Source organism: Tursiops truncatus, chromosome 13, assembly GCF_011762595.2.
Source record: "Tursiops truncatus isolate mTurTru1 chromosome 13, mTurTru1.mat.Y, whole genome shotgun sequence".
Classification (NCBI taxonomy): Eukaryota; Metazoa; Chordata; class Mammalia; order Artiodactyla; family Delphinidae; genus Tursiops; species Tursiops truncatus.
In genome coordinates this window covers 8,978,507-8,996,260 of record NC_047046.1, presented here as the reverse complement: position 1 = coordinate 8,996,260, position 17,754 = coordinate 8,978,507, and the positions used below count along the sequence as shown (strand labels likewise).

At 47.8% G+C, this 17,754-nt stretch overlaps 1 long non-coding RNA gene across 2 annotated transcripts in view; it reads right to left on the bottom strand.

Annotated features, from left to right (window-relative positions):
* Window positions 1-325: 325 nt before the first annotated feature.
* The window catches only part of LOC141276138 (uncharacterized), a 33,881-nt gene continuing 16,452 nt past the window's right edge, over window positions 326-17,754 (bottom strand). Inside the window, exon 3 of one of the 2 annotated variants that reach the window (XR_012325116.1) lies at window positions 326-558. This is a non-coding gene — a long non-coding RNA (uncharacterized lncRNA). Of the gene's footprint in view, window positions 559-4,736; window positions 4,878-17,754 lie in introns of those variants that run through there. The other variant, XR_012325115.1, reaches the window with a different exon arrangement.

The window sequence follows — 17,754 nt, the reverse complement described above, 5'->3', positions numbered from 1 at the left end:
GGCAAGCAATCACAATGAACTGTGATGTAATAATGATGGGGGCAGCCCCCTGATCCGGCCAGGAGGTTCAGGAAAGCCTCCCAGATTAGAGATGTAAAGGATGAGAGAAATCTGTCAGGTAGAGCGATGGCAAGGGAGTTCCTGAAAGCGGGAACAGCATATGCAAAGGTCTGGAGATAAGAAAGCATAAGGCATTTGTGGACCTCATAATAATTAATTCTGGCTGGGGGAACTGGTGGCAAGGAAGTGTAGTAAGAGATGGAATGGTGGAGGTAGGTGAGGATGGGAGGCGGTGATCACGACAGGCCTGGTAAGCCAAGGTAAAAGGACTTCATCCCCTAAGCAGTAGGGAGCCACTGAAAGTTTTTAAGTGGAGGAGAGGGTGTGGTGACCTGATTTCACTTTTTTACAAAGCTCACTCAAGGCAGAGTTCAGGGTCTTCAACTCTTGGTTTTGACCTCAGAATCAAGCAAGGGCATCTCCATTTGACCTAAGTCACTGCCACCTCTCTGCCATGATTTCCTGGGGATGCATGCCTTCTGTACAGAGTCCTGTGACCTGCCAAAAAGACCACATGAGTTGGGATTGAGGCCTGGGGTTCATACCCTACACATCATCTCTCCAACCCTCAGTCTTCCCATCTGAGAAACAGAGAAAAGACTCAACCTTCCTCCTCCAACTGGGAGGATTAAATGAGTGCATACCTGTCAGGGGCTCATCACAGCGCTTGCTGCTGGGAAAGCACTTCATAAATAAGCTATTGAAATGTTTCTTTTCACCCGTTTAGAGCCCCCTTAAGCACTGGGACAGACTTGGAGACCCAGGGCCCACAGGTCCAATTTGATATTTATGAATAGGCAAACCTGTTGTGTGCCCAGCATTTAATTACTTTCAATTTCTTCCCTGCATTTACATCTTAAAAGAATGTTCACAAAACCCAGGTTTCTGGCTTCTCTTGAAAACCCGAACCATCTGCTTAAACCCACTGCAGCACGGCCCCTCAAGCACCCCTGAAGGCATGACCAACATCTTCCACCCGAGCTCCAACTGTCAGACCAGCTGGGGGGTGACCTCAAGGTGGGGAGTTTCCCAGAGCTCAGGGCGAAAGATGCTAAATCTGGGTAGGGCGCAGGCAGGGGAGGGAGGGGCTGCCTGGCAAAGACCACCCTCTGACAAAAAGGCCCCCCCCCACTTGCTGTCCCCAACCCACCTACTCTTTGGTAACAGCCCTTCCAAGTTATCCCTCCCTTCCTCCAATATCTAAGGAGCTTTGCCCTCAAAAATTAAAAAAAAAAAAAATTCCAGCTCTATGCTGTGGCCCTCAAGGCCCTGTATGATCTGACTCCTGCCATCTCTTAACTTCACCTGCCACCTCCCCACCTCTAGGAGGCAGAAAGCTAAGACTGGGGGATCCAGCAAAGTAAGAAGAGGTTAGAAATAACTTGCCCCATTTTGCAGATTGGGATAACTGAGGCATAAATAGGGCCCTCGCTGGAATCCAAAAGGTCCAGGAATCAGCCAGTAGTCCTACTCCCTTCACTACCAGGGCTCGGCTATCTCTGCCTAGCAGCCCCTCAACAGAGGGGCCCTGGCCTTATCAGGACACTTTCAGGGCATGGTCCTCTCCCACCCACAACCCACCATGCTCAGTGGAGGTCTGCATATTTTTTCAGAAACAAGGTTCCAGAAATGGAAAAGTAACCCTCCTGCCCCAAAAACCCTGCAGAGGGGCCTCCTCAGCTTATGAGCCGCCTCTCCAGCTGGTCAGCGTGGCAGGTGCCATTATCTGCAAGGATGGAGCAAAACGTCCCCTTGGGCCCCACTCTCTCAGCTGCCCTCCCTCTACCTTCTCTTGTACCTGCAGTTTGAGAATTGCTCTGTCCCTGTCTCTCTCTCTGCTCCTCTACTGTGTTCCCCCTTCCTCCCCAGCCAGGGAAATGGGGGTAAAAAATCTCCCAAGATCCCCAATTTAAAATAAAGTCAGATCCTTTTCTCTCCCCTTCCTCACTACCTAATGACCACACTTGTGTGAAGTTGATGCTCTACATAACGAAAAGAGAGGCCTCCTTGGAGAGGGTACAATCAGACAATTTTTAAGATCACGGAGCATTAGACCATTCCCAACTGGGTTTACTAATCAAACAGCCAAATCCTTCATAACCAGCCAATCCCTACAGGGCAATTAAATCCTTCCCCTTTAAAACACTTGCCACACTGTCTGGGGACAGAAAGAAAAATTTGCAAAATTCATTTGATAAATTAGCTAGGGAAAAGAAAGGAGTGAATCAAGCTTTGTTCTTTTCATTTTTTTTTAATTATGGAATTCACAATGCCTGAATAATGTTTAATAAGAACTATGAAAATTCCTAACAGTATTACAACACAACACAAAAGAATTAACCTGGTTACCGTGAAAAATTGCATATTTAATTAAGAACAGAGAGTTCAAAACTATCCAGAGATTTCAAAAGTGCTGTTGCCTGAGGGGCCAAATTACATGCTTCCAGGGCTGCTAACGGAGTTAGCGCGTTCAGTCATTACCCAGGCGTTCCCATTAAGTGACTCTGGGCAGATGACATCAAATTCATTTCAAAAGCACCAGGAACTGAAGCATTCACTTGGGTAGTTTAAGGGAAAGCAACTATCCTGCTGGTACAAATCAGACCCCTTGTTGATAAAGGCAATAATTAAAGAATAATGTTAATTAGCTGCTTTTATTTGAGGGAAAGTATGGTAGTTGGAGCGCTTCCAGGCTGTTGAGGTGGGAGTCACTCTTTCTGGAAGAAGGGGAGGCTGCTGGTGAGAATGGGGAGCCTGGGGGCCCACAGAAAAAGAGAAAGATGGCAGGCGCTGGGGGGGCCAAGACAGGGCCAGGTAAGGAGGATGCTGGCCTGGGCTGCTGGAGGCCTGGGTACCCATGTTGGAATCAGCCTGGTCACCCCAAGGCCTTCGACAGGGCAGCTTGGAAAGCAAGGGAAGATGGTACTGCCAGTATCTTGGGCACTGTCACCATCAGGTCCACTTCCATCATGGCGGACTCTGGCCAATGCAGATCTCCCTGTTCAGCTACTCCCTGTCATGCCCACTCCCCTCATTAAGCCATCTCTGTCACACCCACTCCTCTCACACAACTTCCTGTCACACCTACTCCCCACTTGGCCACTTCCTGTCATACCCACTTCCCTCATACAGCCTCCTGTCTCTCTTCATGGTTTGTCACACTCAGCGCTGAATCACCACCACCATCCTTACTATAGCAGACTGTTTTCCCAAAGACAGCCACCACAATATCTCTCATGCTCTTCCTGCACTATGACCTTGACCTTGACACTCCTCCTATCGAGGGAGGATTTGAACCTGGTCCTTTGTAACTGCTCTTTGAAACTGGGTGGTCCTTTGTAACTGCCTTGACCAACAGAGAAGATGGAAATGACATTAGTGACTTCCAAGGCTAGATCATGAAAACCCCTTCACTTCACCTCGCTCTCTTCAGGACACTCACCCTTGGAATCCAGCCAACATGCTGTGAGGAAGCCCAAAGTAGTCCACACAGAGAGACCACATGGAGAGGGTACATGTTGGTGTTCCGACTGGTAGCTGAGGTCCCAGCTGACAGCCAGCATCAACTACTAGATGTGTGACTTGTCGAGTTACCCCCAAACTTTGAATCTTTCCAACTGAAGCCCCAGATATCACGGAGTGATTCAGCTGTGCTCTGTCCTAATTCCTGACTCAGATTCTGACTCACAGTATAGATAATTGTTTCACCTAGTAAGTTTTGGGGTGGTTTGTTACACAGCAGTAAATGACTGATACATTAACACAAAGTCACGCATTTTAAGAACTGCCCTCATCCCCAACATCTCTCTTTCCTCACAGACCCACTGAAGAGGCCCAGCGTGAGAAACAGATTGGTGGATCTGACCACCAGTGACAAGAACTTCTCCCGAAGAAAGCAATAATTAGCCTCTACCTAATGCCTCTTTAGTCAGCTCTCAATAGCCCCCGAGGCCCACAAGCGCTGGCTGTGTGCGGCGACAGGAAGGACTAAAGCAAACCACAGGGTCTAGTGTGGAGGGGAGAGAACACAGGAAGCACCGTAGTGTGGAAGACAAACTGAGACCCCAACGCAACTGAGGGCTCTTCCAGGACCCACGGCTGGTTCACGGCAGAGCCAGGCTCTGATCCACCTGACTCCAGGGAAGTGGTTTGATTCTCATTAGCAAGGCGCTTAATTAGGGCAGCTCATCAGTATATCCCAGAGAAACAAATTATGCTCTGGCCCAAAGCCGCTTACCTGTTAGCAGCTGGGCCAGCCCCAACCCACCAAAGGGGCCATCCTAGGTAGGACGCAAGGGAATGTGCACTGATGGGGCAGCTGGGCCAGCTCTAGGGGCTCGGGGACTGGGAACTGGGGGAGTTGCCTTTCCTGGAGCACCCCACCGTGGAAGCCAAGTGGGAAGCAGGAGTGGGTCTGGGTTTCTCTCCTCCCTGCTCTGGGGAGGCAGAAGTCCTCACCCACCACGAGATGCCAAGATGTTCTGCTCTGCTCAGAGAGTCATTTTTTCCCAGAGATGAATTTCACAAAGTAGGCCATGGGCCGAGGGACCAACCCGCTTGCTTGCAGAGGCTGAGGAGAATACCCTTCAAGGGACAGTGCTAGTTCAGAGAGGCTCAAGGCTGCTGGCCCAAGGGGCCCAGGGTCCAGCAACCCCAGGAGGTGAAGGGCAGAAAATAGGCCTGGCTCCTCCCAGAGTACCTGCATGGTCACCAGCTCTGACCTCGGCTCCTGGGACCCTGACACCCCAGCTGCTTATCAGCGCCCACTCCCGGGAATCCTGGCCCATGCCTGCACTCCTGCCAGCTGGCACTGTTCACTGCGAGCAAGACACCATCACGTTAAGACCTTTACAAGGCAAACCTGCATATACAGTAGCCCCTTCCCAGTTGTACAGTCTCTGCTTTGGATATTCACAGAAGTAACAAGAGGCAGGAGAGCCTACAAACACAGGAGGATCTCTAGAATCAGACTGCCTGACTCTGCTGAGTAAACCTGGGCCAGTCACTTGACCTCTTTGTGCCTCAGCTTTCTCCTTTGCAAAATGGTAGTATTAATAGTGTCTACATCATAGAGCTGTTATGGGAATTAAATCATTTAAATGATGGTATTTAGGGAGCACTTAGAGTTGTGCCTGGCACAGAGCCACTCTTGATAAGTGATAAATTAAAAAACAAACAAAAAAAACAAAAAACAAAACTTCAGCACTCCTCTCATCCCTGAACAGCCATGTAAATTCTGCCCATTTTCTGGAATGGCTATACTGAGACCAGAGAAGGCAGAATCATCTCCACACCAGTCACAAAGTCAGCACAGCTGGTCCCTAGAGTAAGGCTGCTAACTCACATGCCTATGGAGGCTGCACAAGGAGCATCAATGGGACAACTGGGCCCACTGGGGGTTGTGCAAAAGGGAAACCCACTCTCCATTCCCACCCCCATTACACATCTCAGCTGACTGCTGCCCTGTTTGAAATGCAGGCCCAGGGATGCTAGCTCTTCTGCTGAAGAGAAGCCAGGAACCCGAGTTTTAAAAATGTGACCTCTGATCAGGGCACCGGGCGTTCAGCATTCACCAAGTGTCACACCAGTTACTGCAGCTGCAATGTAGACTAATGAGCTCACCATCTGATGAGGGGGACCAGCAAGGAACCAGGGAGTCACCGAGTGGCCTGAAAAGCAGCCCAGGCCAGGGGTGCCCGAGCAGGAGATAGAAGATGGTGCCCAACTCAGCACAGAGTCAGGGAAGGAGGGCTGGGGCCACCAAAGAACAAGGGGAACAGTATTCCAGGCAGAGGGAAAAGCAAATGCAAAGGCTGCAAAGTATGAGGAGTGTGGCAGTTTGGGGATAGGGAGGATATATGGGTTTGGGGAGCAAGAGAGAAAGCTGAGGCTAGAGACTATGCAAGCAGCTGGTAGAGTTTTAGAAGCCAGAAATTCCTGGGGCAAAATCCCATCTCTACTGGGGAAAGGCTGTATGTGTACGGGAAGCCTCTGAACTTCTCTGGGCACTTGTGGATTAGCATGTTGCTCTCACTGGAGCAGATGTGCAGTCCTTGGATGGCCACAGAGAAGCCATTTGGAAAGCACCCCTTGAAGGAAGAGAGTTCCTTAGTTGTTTGCCTCTGTGCCACAGCCTGAAATCATCACTCCCACTATTGAGGTTAGAGGTAACAGGGAGCAAGCATGACAGCAGATGACAGAATAACACTTATGGAGCGCCTGGTACATGCTAGGCTTCAAGCTGAGCCCTTCACAAAGATTATCTCATTTCCTCCACACTACAACCCTATGAGGTGACTATTATTGCTACCCCCATTTCACAGATGAGGAAACTGAGGTATGAAAAGGGGCAGTCCCTGGCTGCATCACACAGTGGTGAGAGGGAAGCCAATCTGTCTGTCAGGAATACCTCTGCCCCTGCACCAAGCTACCAACCTGGGGTTTTCCCCTCTAAGGGATCAAGCTGGGGCTAAGGAGACAGGGCAGGTACAGCAGCCAATTCTGAGGAGAAGTACCTGCCAGCTGGTAGTGCATTACCCCGAGTTACCTCTAATGCAGCAAGATCAATACTTGGGGGGCTGTGCTTAGCTCTGGGGAAATCATTAAATGCTACACTAAACTAGTCAAAAAATAAGGGCATGCAAGGAGACTGAAAGGAGCTGCTGCTTGGAGCACGAGCACACAAATGTATACACATACACACTAAGGCGCATGCACGGACAATGACACACACATGAGTGCACACACAGAGTCACCCACACGTGGATGCAGACACAGAGGCGCATGTGCAAAGACACTCAGAAGGACACGAAGACATACTCAGACACATACACATAAACATGCTAATATACACACACAAGGACAGACACACATAAACGTGCGAAGACCCACAAACATACTCAAAAATACACCAAAAAAGATGCAGTGTACACACACAAATACATAAATACAGTCACATGACATTCACATCCATCCCGTTTATTCACTTGACCGATACTTTTTGAGGGCCTACTATGTGCTCAGCCCCCAGCTGCTAGATCCTGGGGACAAGCTGCTTTGTGCCCTCATGGAGGTTAGAGTTCACAGAAGGAGGCAACAGTTGATCAATAATCAGAGCTATGGGTGATACCTGCCGTGGTAAGTGCAGTAGAGATGGGACCCAGCATCTCAAGGGGGAGTGGGGAAGCTGCCCTGAGGAAGTGACATTGAACAAGCTTCCAGGGTGAGGGAGGAGTTGACGGGGGATGTGAGGGAACAGTGTCCCAAGCAGGGGGAGCAGGTAATGCACAGGGGGCTGTGGTGCAGAGGAAAGACATGTAAGTCTGGAACATGGAGGGCACAGCGAATGTGGCTCAAGATCAAGGTCAAGAACAGCAGACACACTAGAATTAAGCTAGTATAATTCTGAAGGTGATTCTGTTAAGCTACGATGTATACGGTAAACCATAGAGCAACCACCAAAAAAACCCTCAAGAATATAGTTAAAAACCATTAAGGAAATTAAAGTGCTACATTAGAAAATATTCACGCAATGCTAAAGAAGGCAGAAAAGGAGAAACAGAGGAACAAAAAAGACATGAGACATATAGAAAACAAAAAGCAAGTTGGTAGATTAAATCCAACTATATCAATAATAATATTAGATGTGAGTGGATTAAACCATCCCATCAAAAGGCAGATTTTCAGACTAGATAAGAAAACAAGATCCAACTACATGCTATCTACAGGAGACATGCTTTAAATTCAAAGACACAAAAAGACTGAAAATAAAAGAATAGAAAAACATATATCATACAAACAGCAACTATAAGAAAGTAGGAGTGGCTATACAGGTATCAGATAAAATAGACTTTAAAACAAACAAAAATGTTATTAGACATAAAGAGGGATATTTTATAATGGTAAAAGGGTCAATCCACCAGGAAGGTATAACAATTAAACACATATATGCAACCAATAAAAGAGCACCATAACACACGAAGTAAAACTGACAGAAATGAAGGAAGAAATAGATAATTCAACAATAACAGAGACTTCAGTATCCTACTTTCAACAGTGGATAGAACAACTAGACAGATGATCAAGAAGAAAACAGAAGACTTGCAATACTATAAACCAAGTATGCAGGGTAGAGACCAGCTGTGCTAAGCCCAGAAGGTCATGCTGGGGCCTTTGCCCCAAAGGCAATGGGGAGCCATTGTAAACGGTTCTTAATAGGTTTTTAATAATCTCACTAACTTCCATATGTCAAAAAGAATGGAGGAGGTCAGAGTCTGTACAGGAAAGCAAACTGGGAGACCAAGGTCCAGGGCGAAGTGATGGGGCATGATGGGTTGCTGGGTAGCTAAGTAGATGAATGGATAGATGGAAGGATGTGTAATTAGATACATGGATGGATGACTGGATGGATAGATAGATAGATGATGAATGGGTAGGTGGATGGATGAAGTCAGTAGGAATAGAAAGCAGACAGCTGGATAAATTGCTGAGTGGGTGGATAAAAATGGATAAGTGAGCAAACTTATGAATGAACAGATGAAATAATATTGGATGGATGGTAGACAGTTGGACACCCAACCCCTGCCAGACTTCCCGTGTGTGGGTGCTTGGAGATTGGACAAAACTAAAGGGTGAGAAGTGTCCTATTTATTGTGTACTCCAGCCCACATTCCCAATAATCCCCCAGGTAGACATCCAACCCCTCTGCTACCCAATAGTGTCCCCATATATGATGGCCAGGACATGGCTCGACAGAGCACCGGCCTGTGTCCTGTGCTCTGATATCCACACCATCTTAGTCACCTCATCTTTTCATGGTACTTACTGTTAAGCAACATTTGGTAACATGTTATAAACCAAACCCACAACCAGAGTGCAAAGAGCCCTTCTCAGAGCATAACTCAAGTCCTGCCCCAGCACCTTGCACCAGTTCTATTTCTGAGGAGAGGAACACAACACCCCTTGCCCACTGCATACCTGCCACGAGAGGCCTCCAAAACACCAGCTAGCCATTTGCACAAGGGAAGCAACCACCCCCTTCCTAAGGAAGCACAGCTGCCACCTTGCTGGGGGCATCAGGTATGTTCCCATAGAAAACTTCTCCCACACACACCCCCAACCTTGAATGATATAGTCCTCAAAACACTTGTACACCCAAAGGCCTCTCAGCACTAAGACCCTCTCTGGGCAGAGATAACATATCAGATTGTCATAGAAGCTCTCTTTTACCTATTTTCCAAACGTTCCCTCCCTTCCTTCACTGTTCCCTATCAGGTGGAACCCAGTGGGAACCAGACATACTCTGGATCCTGTTTCTCCACTGCTTTAAACACTCAATGTCCTCTCACTTCCCTGAGAATATAACCCAACTGAATACAACCCCCTACCGCGGTCTACAGGGCCTCCCTCCCTCTCGGACTTCATCCTGTCCTCTACCCTCCCTTCCCTGACCACACTGTCTCAGCCATACTGGCCTTCCTTCAGTTCCTAGATGTGCCAAGTGGATTCCCACCTCAGGGCCTTTGCACACACTGTTCCTGTAGCTATGAAGTCTCTTCCACCTGAACTTTGCCTGACTGGCTCCTCATTGTTCAGGTCTCAGCCTAAATGTCATCTACTCAGTAACTAGCCTGAATAAACAGGTTCCTCCTTCATCTTGATTTTAGTAGCATTTGGTCGTTTCTTTCCTCCATTCTTTCTATCTCAGTAATTACACATTAATTTATTTAGCTTACCCCTCTATACCCAGCACCTGACACTGTGCTGGGCCCACAGCACATACTAGATAAATATTTGCCATTTGATGAATACATGTCAGGTTCAGAGCAAAGACTGGCCAGACTAGATTCAAGTGCTTTGTGACAATGGATGGCCCCCCTCTGGCCTCAGTTTCCTCTTCTGAAAAATGGGTAACACTAGTACCTACTGCAGCAGGTTGTTGTGAGGATGAAATGAGAGAATGGGGTACTGACAAGCCAGGAAGTAACTCCCAGCCCCGCACTGGGGGGAGGACAGAAAAGTGAGGAGACATCTGAGTCCCAGGGGCCATTCCAGAAGCAGCTGGGCCCCAAGTCTTTGCTTCTAGAAACCAGAGCGATAAGTTAAGTTCTACCATGAAAGGAAAGAGCTTATGGAGCCAAGTATGAAATGTAGAGTGTGGGTGATACAGCCACGGAAAGAGGGTTTAGCAGTTAAAAAAAAGATTTAGCAGTTAAGAAAAAATATCTAAAAAACTTTTTTAATAAAGCCTACAAGTCTATCCCCTTCTTTCTTTATCAACGACACGATTTATTGATCGAGGAGGCCATATCGACTAAATAAATCTTGATAATGACCAAGGCAGCAATCAATACCTGCTTATTATCAGCCCGGGCCGAGAATTTCATTTTGCGAACACAGGCCGAACCGCAGGGCGCGCCACACAGCTCTGGACTCCGGCAGGTAGGCCAGGGACGGATGGCTGGGTGGTGTTCATTTTCCAGGACAGGAGACAGGAATCTTTCTTGTGTTATTAATAACCTCCCACCTGCCACCCTACCCCATGCCTCTCAGGCTTGTGGGTCTGGATTCATTTCCATGAGTTGACAATGATGAGGTCTTTTAAGATATTTAAAAAACGAAGGGGAGGGCTTCCCTGGTGGCGCAGTGGTTGAGAGTCCGCCTGCCGATGCAGGGGACACAGGTTCGTGCCCCGGGCCGGGAAGATCCCACATGCCATGGAGCATCTGGGCCCGTGAGCCATGGCCGCTGAGCCTGCACGTCCGTAGCCTGTACTCCGCAATGGGAGAGGCCACAGCAGTGAGAGGCCCGCGTACCGCAAAAAAAAAAAAAAAAAAAAACAACGAAGGGGAAAACACAAGCATAATGAATATAGGTGGGGGAACCCTGAGAGGGGAGCAGGGAGTGGGGGGACTGGCTCTGGAAGAGGCACCTCCGGCCCCTAGTGAGTGAAGGTCAGGGACATGAGTGGCCAACAGACCTGCATCCTGGGTTAGAGTTCAAGCTCTGCTGCTTGCTGACAATATGGCCTTGGACTTAACCATCTGTGCCTCAGTCTGCTCAACTGTAAAGACGGGATAATAGTAGTTTTCCTGTCCTAGTGTTGTGAGAATTAAACGAGATAATATCTGTCAAGGGCTCTAAACACTGTCTACCATGCAATAAAGGTTCAAGAGGAACTGTCAGGCCTTTCTGTGCAGAGAGCTTCCTTCTGAAGCTCCAAAGCAAATGCCAGGCCTGCCCTTGCTAAAGCCAGCCAAGGGGCATTTGGAGAGGCCTGGCCTCCCACCCAGTGCCTCTCTGCAAGGATCTAGTCCACCTTGCCGCTGGCTGGTGAGGACCAGGAGGTGAATAACAAACAACAATGATCCTGACAATAATAATAAAAGTAATAATAGCTGCTCGTTTCCTGGGAATGAACATATTCCAGGCCCGGTGCTAAGGACTTGCCATGCTTCCACTCATCAAACCCCCACAATGTCCCCATGAGGTAGAGGCTGTGTATGATTCCCATTTTACAGATGAGGAAACTGAGACTTAGAAAAGTCTAGTGAATCACCCAAGGCCTCCCAGTTAGGAAGAAGCAAGGCCAGGGTCCAAAGTGAGGTCTGACTACTCCAAGCCCATGCTCAAATCATTTCAGGTGCTGCCCCCAGGGCACCCGAAATTCAACAGGAATTACCTCAAACTACCTCACAGCATCACCGTCATCATCATCATAGTTATTATTATTGTTGGTGTTGTTGTTAATAAAGACAATGATTAATAACAGTCACTATCTTGGAAAGGCTTACAGCATGCCCAGCCCTAGGCTGTGTCTGTATTGGTTTGTCGCTCCTTACTTCTCACAGCCTTGAAGAAAAGTACTTCCATCTCCAAACGGTTATAATAGAGAAGCTTTATGAGGGCAGGGACTTGGTCTCTTTTGTTCACTCCTGCACCCCCAACACCTCACATTGCACCTGACACATAACAGGTGCTGAATAATTTTCATTAAATGAATGAATGAATAATCTGTCTCGACAACCCAGGGAAGCTCCATTTTAGGCAGGAAAACCGAGGCCCGGACAGAGTCCTTCCACCACAAAAGGAAAGGGGAGACTCCGATCCTGACCTCTTGCCTGACTGTAAACTAGGAGTCCCAGGGGATGCTGAGCAGGAAATCCCCTCAACTCTAGCGTCCAGAGAACTTGATCCCTCTTTGACGCCTGCTGGGTTGATCAGATGGGCCCACGAACCAGGCTTTGGGAGAAGAATGTCATCTGGGTCCAAAAGCGTGTTAACTGGCTATCTGTGTCCCCCATAACAGCCATCTCACCGGCTGCAGGGACCTGCTTTGAGCTGTCTGTGACTGAGGCCACCAAACCACCACTGATGGTCCACAGCCTGCCAGAAATTAATTAATGGATTTATTAATTAGGATGGGAGCCACCTCCCAGGCTGGAATTGGGGTCACCAGTTTCTAAAGCGAGACTCACAGAGCTAAAGATAAATCTTTGTTCACTGTGAGTCTGAGGCCCGTGCCCAATTCCCAATCACAGAGTGAGAGACTTTCAAGAAGGTAAAGGGTAAAGAAGCTGGGGACCTGGGAGGAGCTGGGTCCCCCAGGACCACCCCCCAAGGTGGAGTCAAGGCAGCTGCCCTCACCTCACCCTTCCTGTGGTAACTATCCACTCCATCATCCAAATATTTATTAAGAACTTACTATGTCCTTGCCCTCCCCAGGTAAAGCAGATGGTGGTAAAGAAATGGGGGGAGGCTATTTTGGAAAGAGAGCTTAGGGAGGACATCTCCGAAGAGGTGATATTTAAGCAAAGGATTGAAGGGACTGAGACAGAACCAAGGAGATGTCTGGGAAAGCGTTTCCCACACAGTGGGAACAGCAAGTGCAAAGGCCCTGAGGTTGGAATGTTTGGTGTGTTCAAGGGACAGTGAGGAGGCCAGAGTGCTTGAATAAAAAGGGGAGGAGTGGCAGGAAATGAGAGTGAGAGATAATGGAGGGATGAAAAAGGGAAGGGGGGACCTAATCACAGTGGGCCAGCTAAGAACAGGCAACCGGGAAGAGACAACGTTGAGAGTGACACCCCCCAGGCTCCCAACAAGACATAAAAGATACCTCAACTGAGCACTTCCAATGTATTAGGTGCCTTAGGTAGATGTCCAAACCTCATTTCATCTTTCCTGTAGGGAAGTGTGATCCTCTGAGAAGCAGACGCAAAGGGAGGATTACAAGACAGAGAGATTTATCAGGATCAATGCCTGCGACTGCAGGAGGGAGCCAGAATGAAGGAGAGAAGGAATGAAGGAAGGGAGGGAGGGAAGAAGGAAGGGAAGTTGGTAGGTAGGTTGGCTGGTTTGTGGAAGCATCCTAGACTGCCGAGGAGTCTGGAGCCTGCAAAGGAGTCCTGTGTGTCCCAGGAACAGGTCTGCTTTTAGTCCCTGCTAAACTCAGCTCCTGGCTGTGGCACTTGTGGGGTGATCTCCAAGAGCAGTTATCTGGTGCCACCTGCCTATCACACTCCCTAGAGTCAAAGGTATGCAAGGTGCATTCTCATGGCCGCCACTGGAAGGTACCATTATTGTATCCATCTTATAGCTGAGAAAACCAAGTCTCAGAAAGGGGAAATAACTTGCCCAAGGGCATGCAGCTAGGAAGGAGCAGAACTGGGATTTGAATCTTGACTGCCCCGTGCGTGATCACGAGATAAACAGAGGATGGTGGGGGGCATTTTGCAAAAGAGCAAGAATTGGGCTTGAATACCTTATTAAAAAATAAAAGCAATACCCAAGGCTTTTATGGTGTTTGACAGTTTACTAAGTACCCACTGAGACAGATTCATTCCGGGCCACACATGTGCTAAATAATCTTATTTTATGCTTCATCCTTACTCCCAACTGACAGATGGCAAGACTGAGGATGAAGGTGGGTCCAAGAGCCACTCAGAATCTGTGACCAGCCTCACTGCCTTCCTTCAATTCCTTGCATGCACTATTTTTCCACCCACCTCAAGGTCTTAGCACATTTCCTCTGCTGGGATGCTCTTCCCTGACCTTGTCCTTGACACCTCGGCTGAAGCATCACTTCTTCCAGGAAGGCTCCCCCAGACTCAGGCAGTTCTTTTGCCTCCTACTGTCTCAGAATCAAATCCCCCTGTGTGACTACACACCCATCTGTCCAATGAGACGTGTACCCACACCCCCATTGTCTGCAGGCTGGGTGAGAGCTGGCACTCTGTCTTCTGGTTCACTGTGATATCTCCGGTATATTATTATTACTTATAGTATTTATGCTATTTACTTATTATTATTTACACAGTTATTAGTTATAGTTATAACTTATACTGTGAGTGGTGAATATACATTTCCAGACTGAAGGACAATAGCAGTTATTATTATTAACATTATATAGCACATCTATGTCCTGGGCACGGATTTCACACTTCACGTGCATTAACTCACTTAATCCACAATCCTTAAGGAGGTGGATACTACTATTATCCCCATTTTACACAAGAGAAAACCGAGGCTCAGAAAGGTTAAGTGACTTGCCCAAGGTCACACAGCTGGTAAGTGGCAGAGCTGGGACTAGAGCCAGGCCCCGTGGCTCCAGAGTCCTCACTAAATGTCTTTGGGAATGGGAGGCTGCAGGGCTTGAGTTTGCAGCCCACACTACACCCCTCAGATACCTAGAGCCCACAGACACTCATAATGGACAAGCACCCCGAGTAGGTGCCCCCAGCAGAGTGGCCTCTGAGTGACCACCTTACTCAGGGATACCTGCCCTCGACCTGGCTGCCCTGGTGACCCCTGTGGTCCTGTCTGCAGCACCCACACTCCAAACAGCTGGCTGGACAAGTCTATCGACCGTAATGGTTCCTGGGGAGCCATTTACCCCGTCCAGTTCGAGCGACAGCGGCCCAGAGTCTTAAGCACTGCTTGGCTCCGGGCGTCTCGGGCAGACAACCAGCTCAGGCCAAAGAGGCTGAAGGATTGATTTTTTTTCTCTCTTTCTTTCTTTTTAATGACAAATGCGTGTCCTGGAACTGCTGTTTCATCTGGCTGAACTGAAGGATGGCAGAGGGGGTATATAGGGAAAGGACTGGGAAGGCGGGGGCAGCCACTGGCCCACTTTGAGGGTGACTGAGCTACTGAGGAAAAGCAGAGACAGAGGGCTAATCATGTATATTCATGAAGCTTGTCAAGGGCCTTTTGTTTTTTCTGGAAATGCCGCCTCTTCTGACACTAGGCACCTGGAGAAAGGCAGCCAGTGGCCTTGACAGCTACCCTCCTCATGACCCCTACAGCTGACCTGACCCAGCGCAGACCCTCAACCCAGGGCCTTGGCACCACTGTTCCCTCTGCTTGGCATGCCCTTGCCAGGTCTCCACCTCCTGCCAGGTGTGGTCAGAGCGTTTGATTTATATGGGATACTGGACATCTGAATTTCTTAGGTAACATCTCCTATGTTTTAAATGCTAACAAACGTACACAAAAGTGTTTTTAAAATATTGCACTAATCGAGACAGATACATCCGTTGGCCAGACATAGCTCCCAGTCTGCAACCTCTGTGCTCAGAGCTCCCAAAATATAAGACATCCCATACAATATTAGTAATATATTAATATAGTAAGCCCCCAATGGAGTAAAAGAGAAGAGAAAAAGTGCCCAGTAATCTCTAAAACAAGCTTTCAAGGCCAGCAAGTTCCGGGATCCACTGCTTATTTGGTTTTCTCACCCCTCTCTTACTCTCTAAAAATACCAACAACAATAAGAAGACACATACGGAACAGTAGTTGTGTGCCCAGCACTGTGCTAAGCACTTTCACATTTAAAGTGCTTTAATCTTTAAGAACAACCTAAAAGGTGAAGACTACTGTTAGTCCCATTTAGAGACAAGGAAATAAGGCTCAGAGAGGTTAAGTGACCCATCCAAAATCACATGGCCAGTAGATGATGGAGCCAGGATTGGAAGCCAGACAGGGGCCCTTCACCATCCTGGCTCCTCGTACTTCCCTCTTGAGGGAAAAAGTATGGAACAAGTTTCTAGAACTAAGTTTGATCTACCCCAATACTCTCAACTGAAAAGTGAAACACTTTGGCCATGCCACAGCCATCACATAGACCAGTAGACCAGGCTCAGCAACTATTGCCCTAAGGCCAAATCCAGCCCACCACCTGTTTTTGTAAAGTTTTATTGGAATATAACCATTTCCATTCATTCTTATTGTCTATGGCTATTTTCATGCCATAGTAGCAGAACTGAGTGCTTGCAACAGAGACCACAAAGTCTAAAGCATATTATTATCTGCCTCTTTACAGAAAAAGTTTGGCAACCCTGATGGCAGACCTAGGTGGTTTCCTAAAGAGTCTAGAGAGATGCCACACCCTGAGAAGGTTATGAGGTCAAAACCCTCAGGGAAACACCATCCTTAGAGACGTGGAAGCACATTTACACATTAAAAGGTAAAAAGGGTAGTGGAAGCTTCTTCAGGTATTTGGGGTGAGACCAAACGAAAAGAAGGAGCCAGCCACGAGAAGATCTGGAGAAAAAGAGTCCCAGGCAGAGGGAACTGCAAGTGCAAAGTCCCTGAGGTAAGAATGTGCTTGCTGTGTTTAAGGGACAAAAAGACCATTGTGACTGGAGCAGAGTGTGCAGAAGGAGAGAGACTGGAGATGAAGCCAGAGAGATAACAGGGGGCGCAGATTACGGGAGCCTTATAACCAGGGGAAAGGAGTCTGGATTTTAAACTTTTAAGTATGACAGGAATAGATTGTTCATATCCTACAAAACGTTACAAATGATTTTTGTGAATGGATCTGCAAGGCTTAGAAACCAAGAACTCCATCTTAGACATAATTTCTTGTCTCAAAAATTTGTTTAAACGGTCAATAGCTCCCCCTCACCGCCAGAACGGGCCCCCAGGTCATTAGAAGACAACATGTTTAACTGGCACACAAAGTATGTCAGCATCCTTCCCCTTTACAGCAACTAGTACAGCAGACCAGATGCGCACAGCTAGGCCGTGTGATGGATTAAGAAATGGGACGCTTGGAATGTTGGGTGATTCACCCAGGGGTGCTAGAGGCTGCACCTTTTAGCTCCTCTTGGGGCCCTTCCTCTCCATCTACTACCTCCACGTTCCCCGACATCTTCAATATAAGCCACTGTCATTACTAAAGAGCACCCCCAAGACAGAAAAATCAAACCAAAGACTGAACCCTGAATTCCTAAGCCAGGAACAAAGGTAGGCCACCACCTCAGTCCCCTTCCCATGCTCAACCTCTGCCAGACTCAGTCTCTGAATTACATATCTGGAAGCCACCAGAAATTCAGCCCTTTCAGAAAGCAACAGAGAAAACCACAGTTCCTGGACAGCCATGTCCACCATCATCCAGGACCAAATTTAGCACCAGCCAAGGTGCTCACGTTTTAAATCCCATCTGATGGAAGAAAGGTTACCACAACAGAATGTCAAGTTCGAAGACAGAATCCACCTTTTAACAAAAGAGTTTTTTTAAAAAAGAAGAAGGAGAAAGAAAGAAAAAGGAAGGAAAAAAAAAGAAAAAGCACCATCACCATCAGAAAACCTGTTCCCTCTGGTCAAAATAACACCGTGCTCATCTGAAATAACCCACTGAGACGCTTATTTGCTTCTTTAGGCTTGTCCGTGGTTTCTCGATTTTCTACAGTGAAT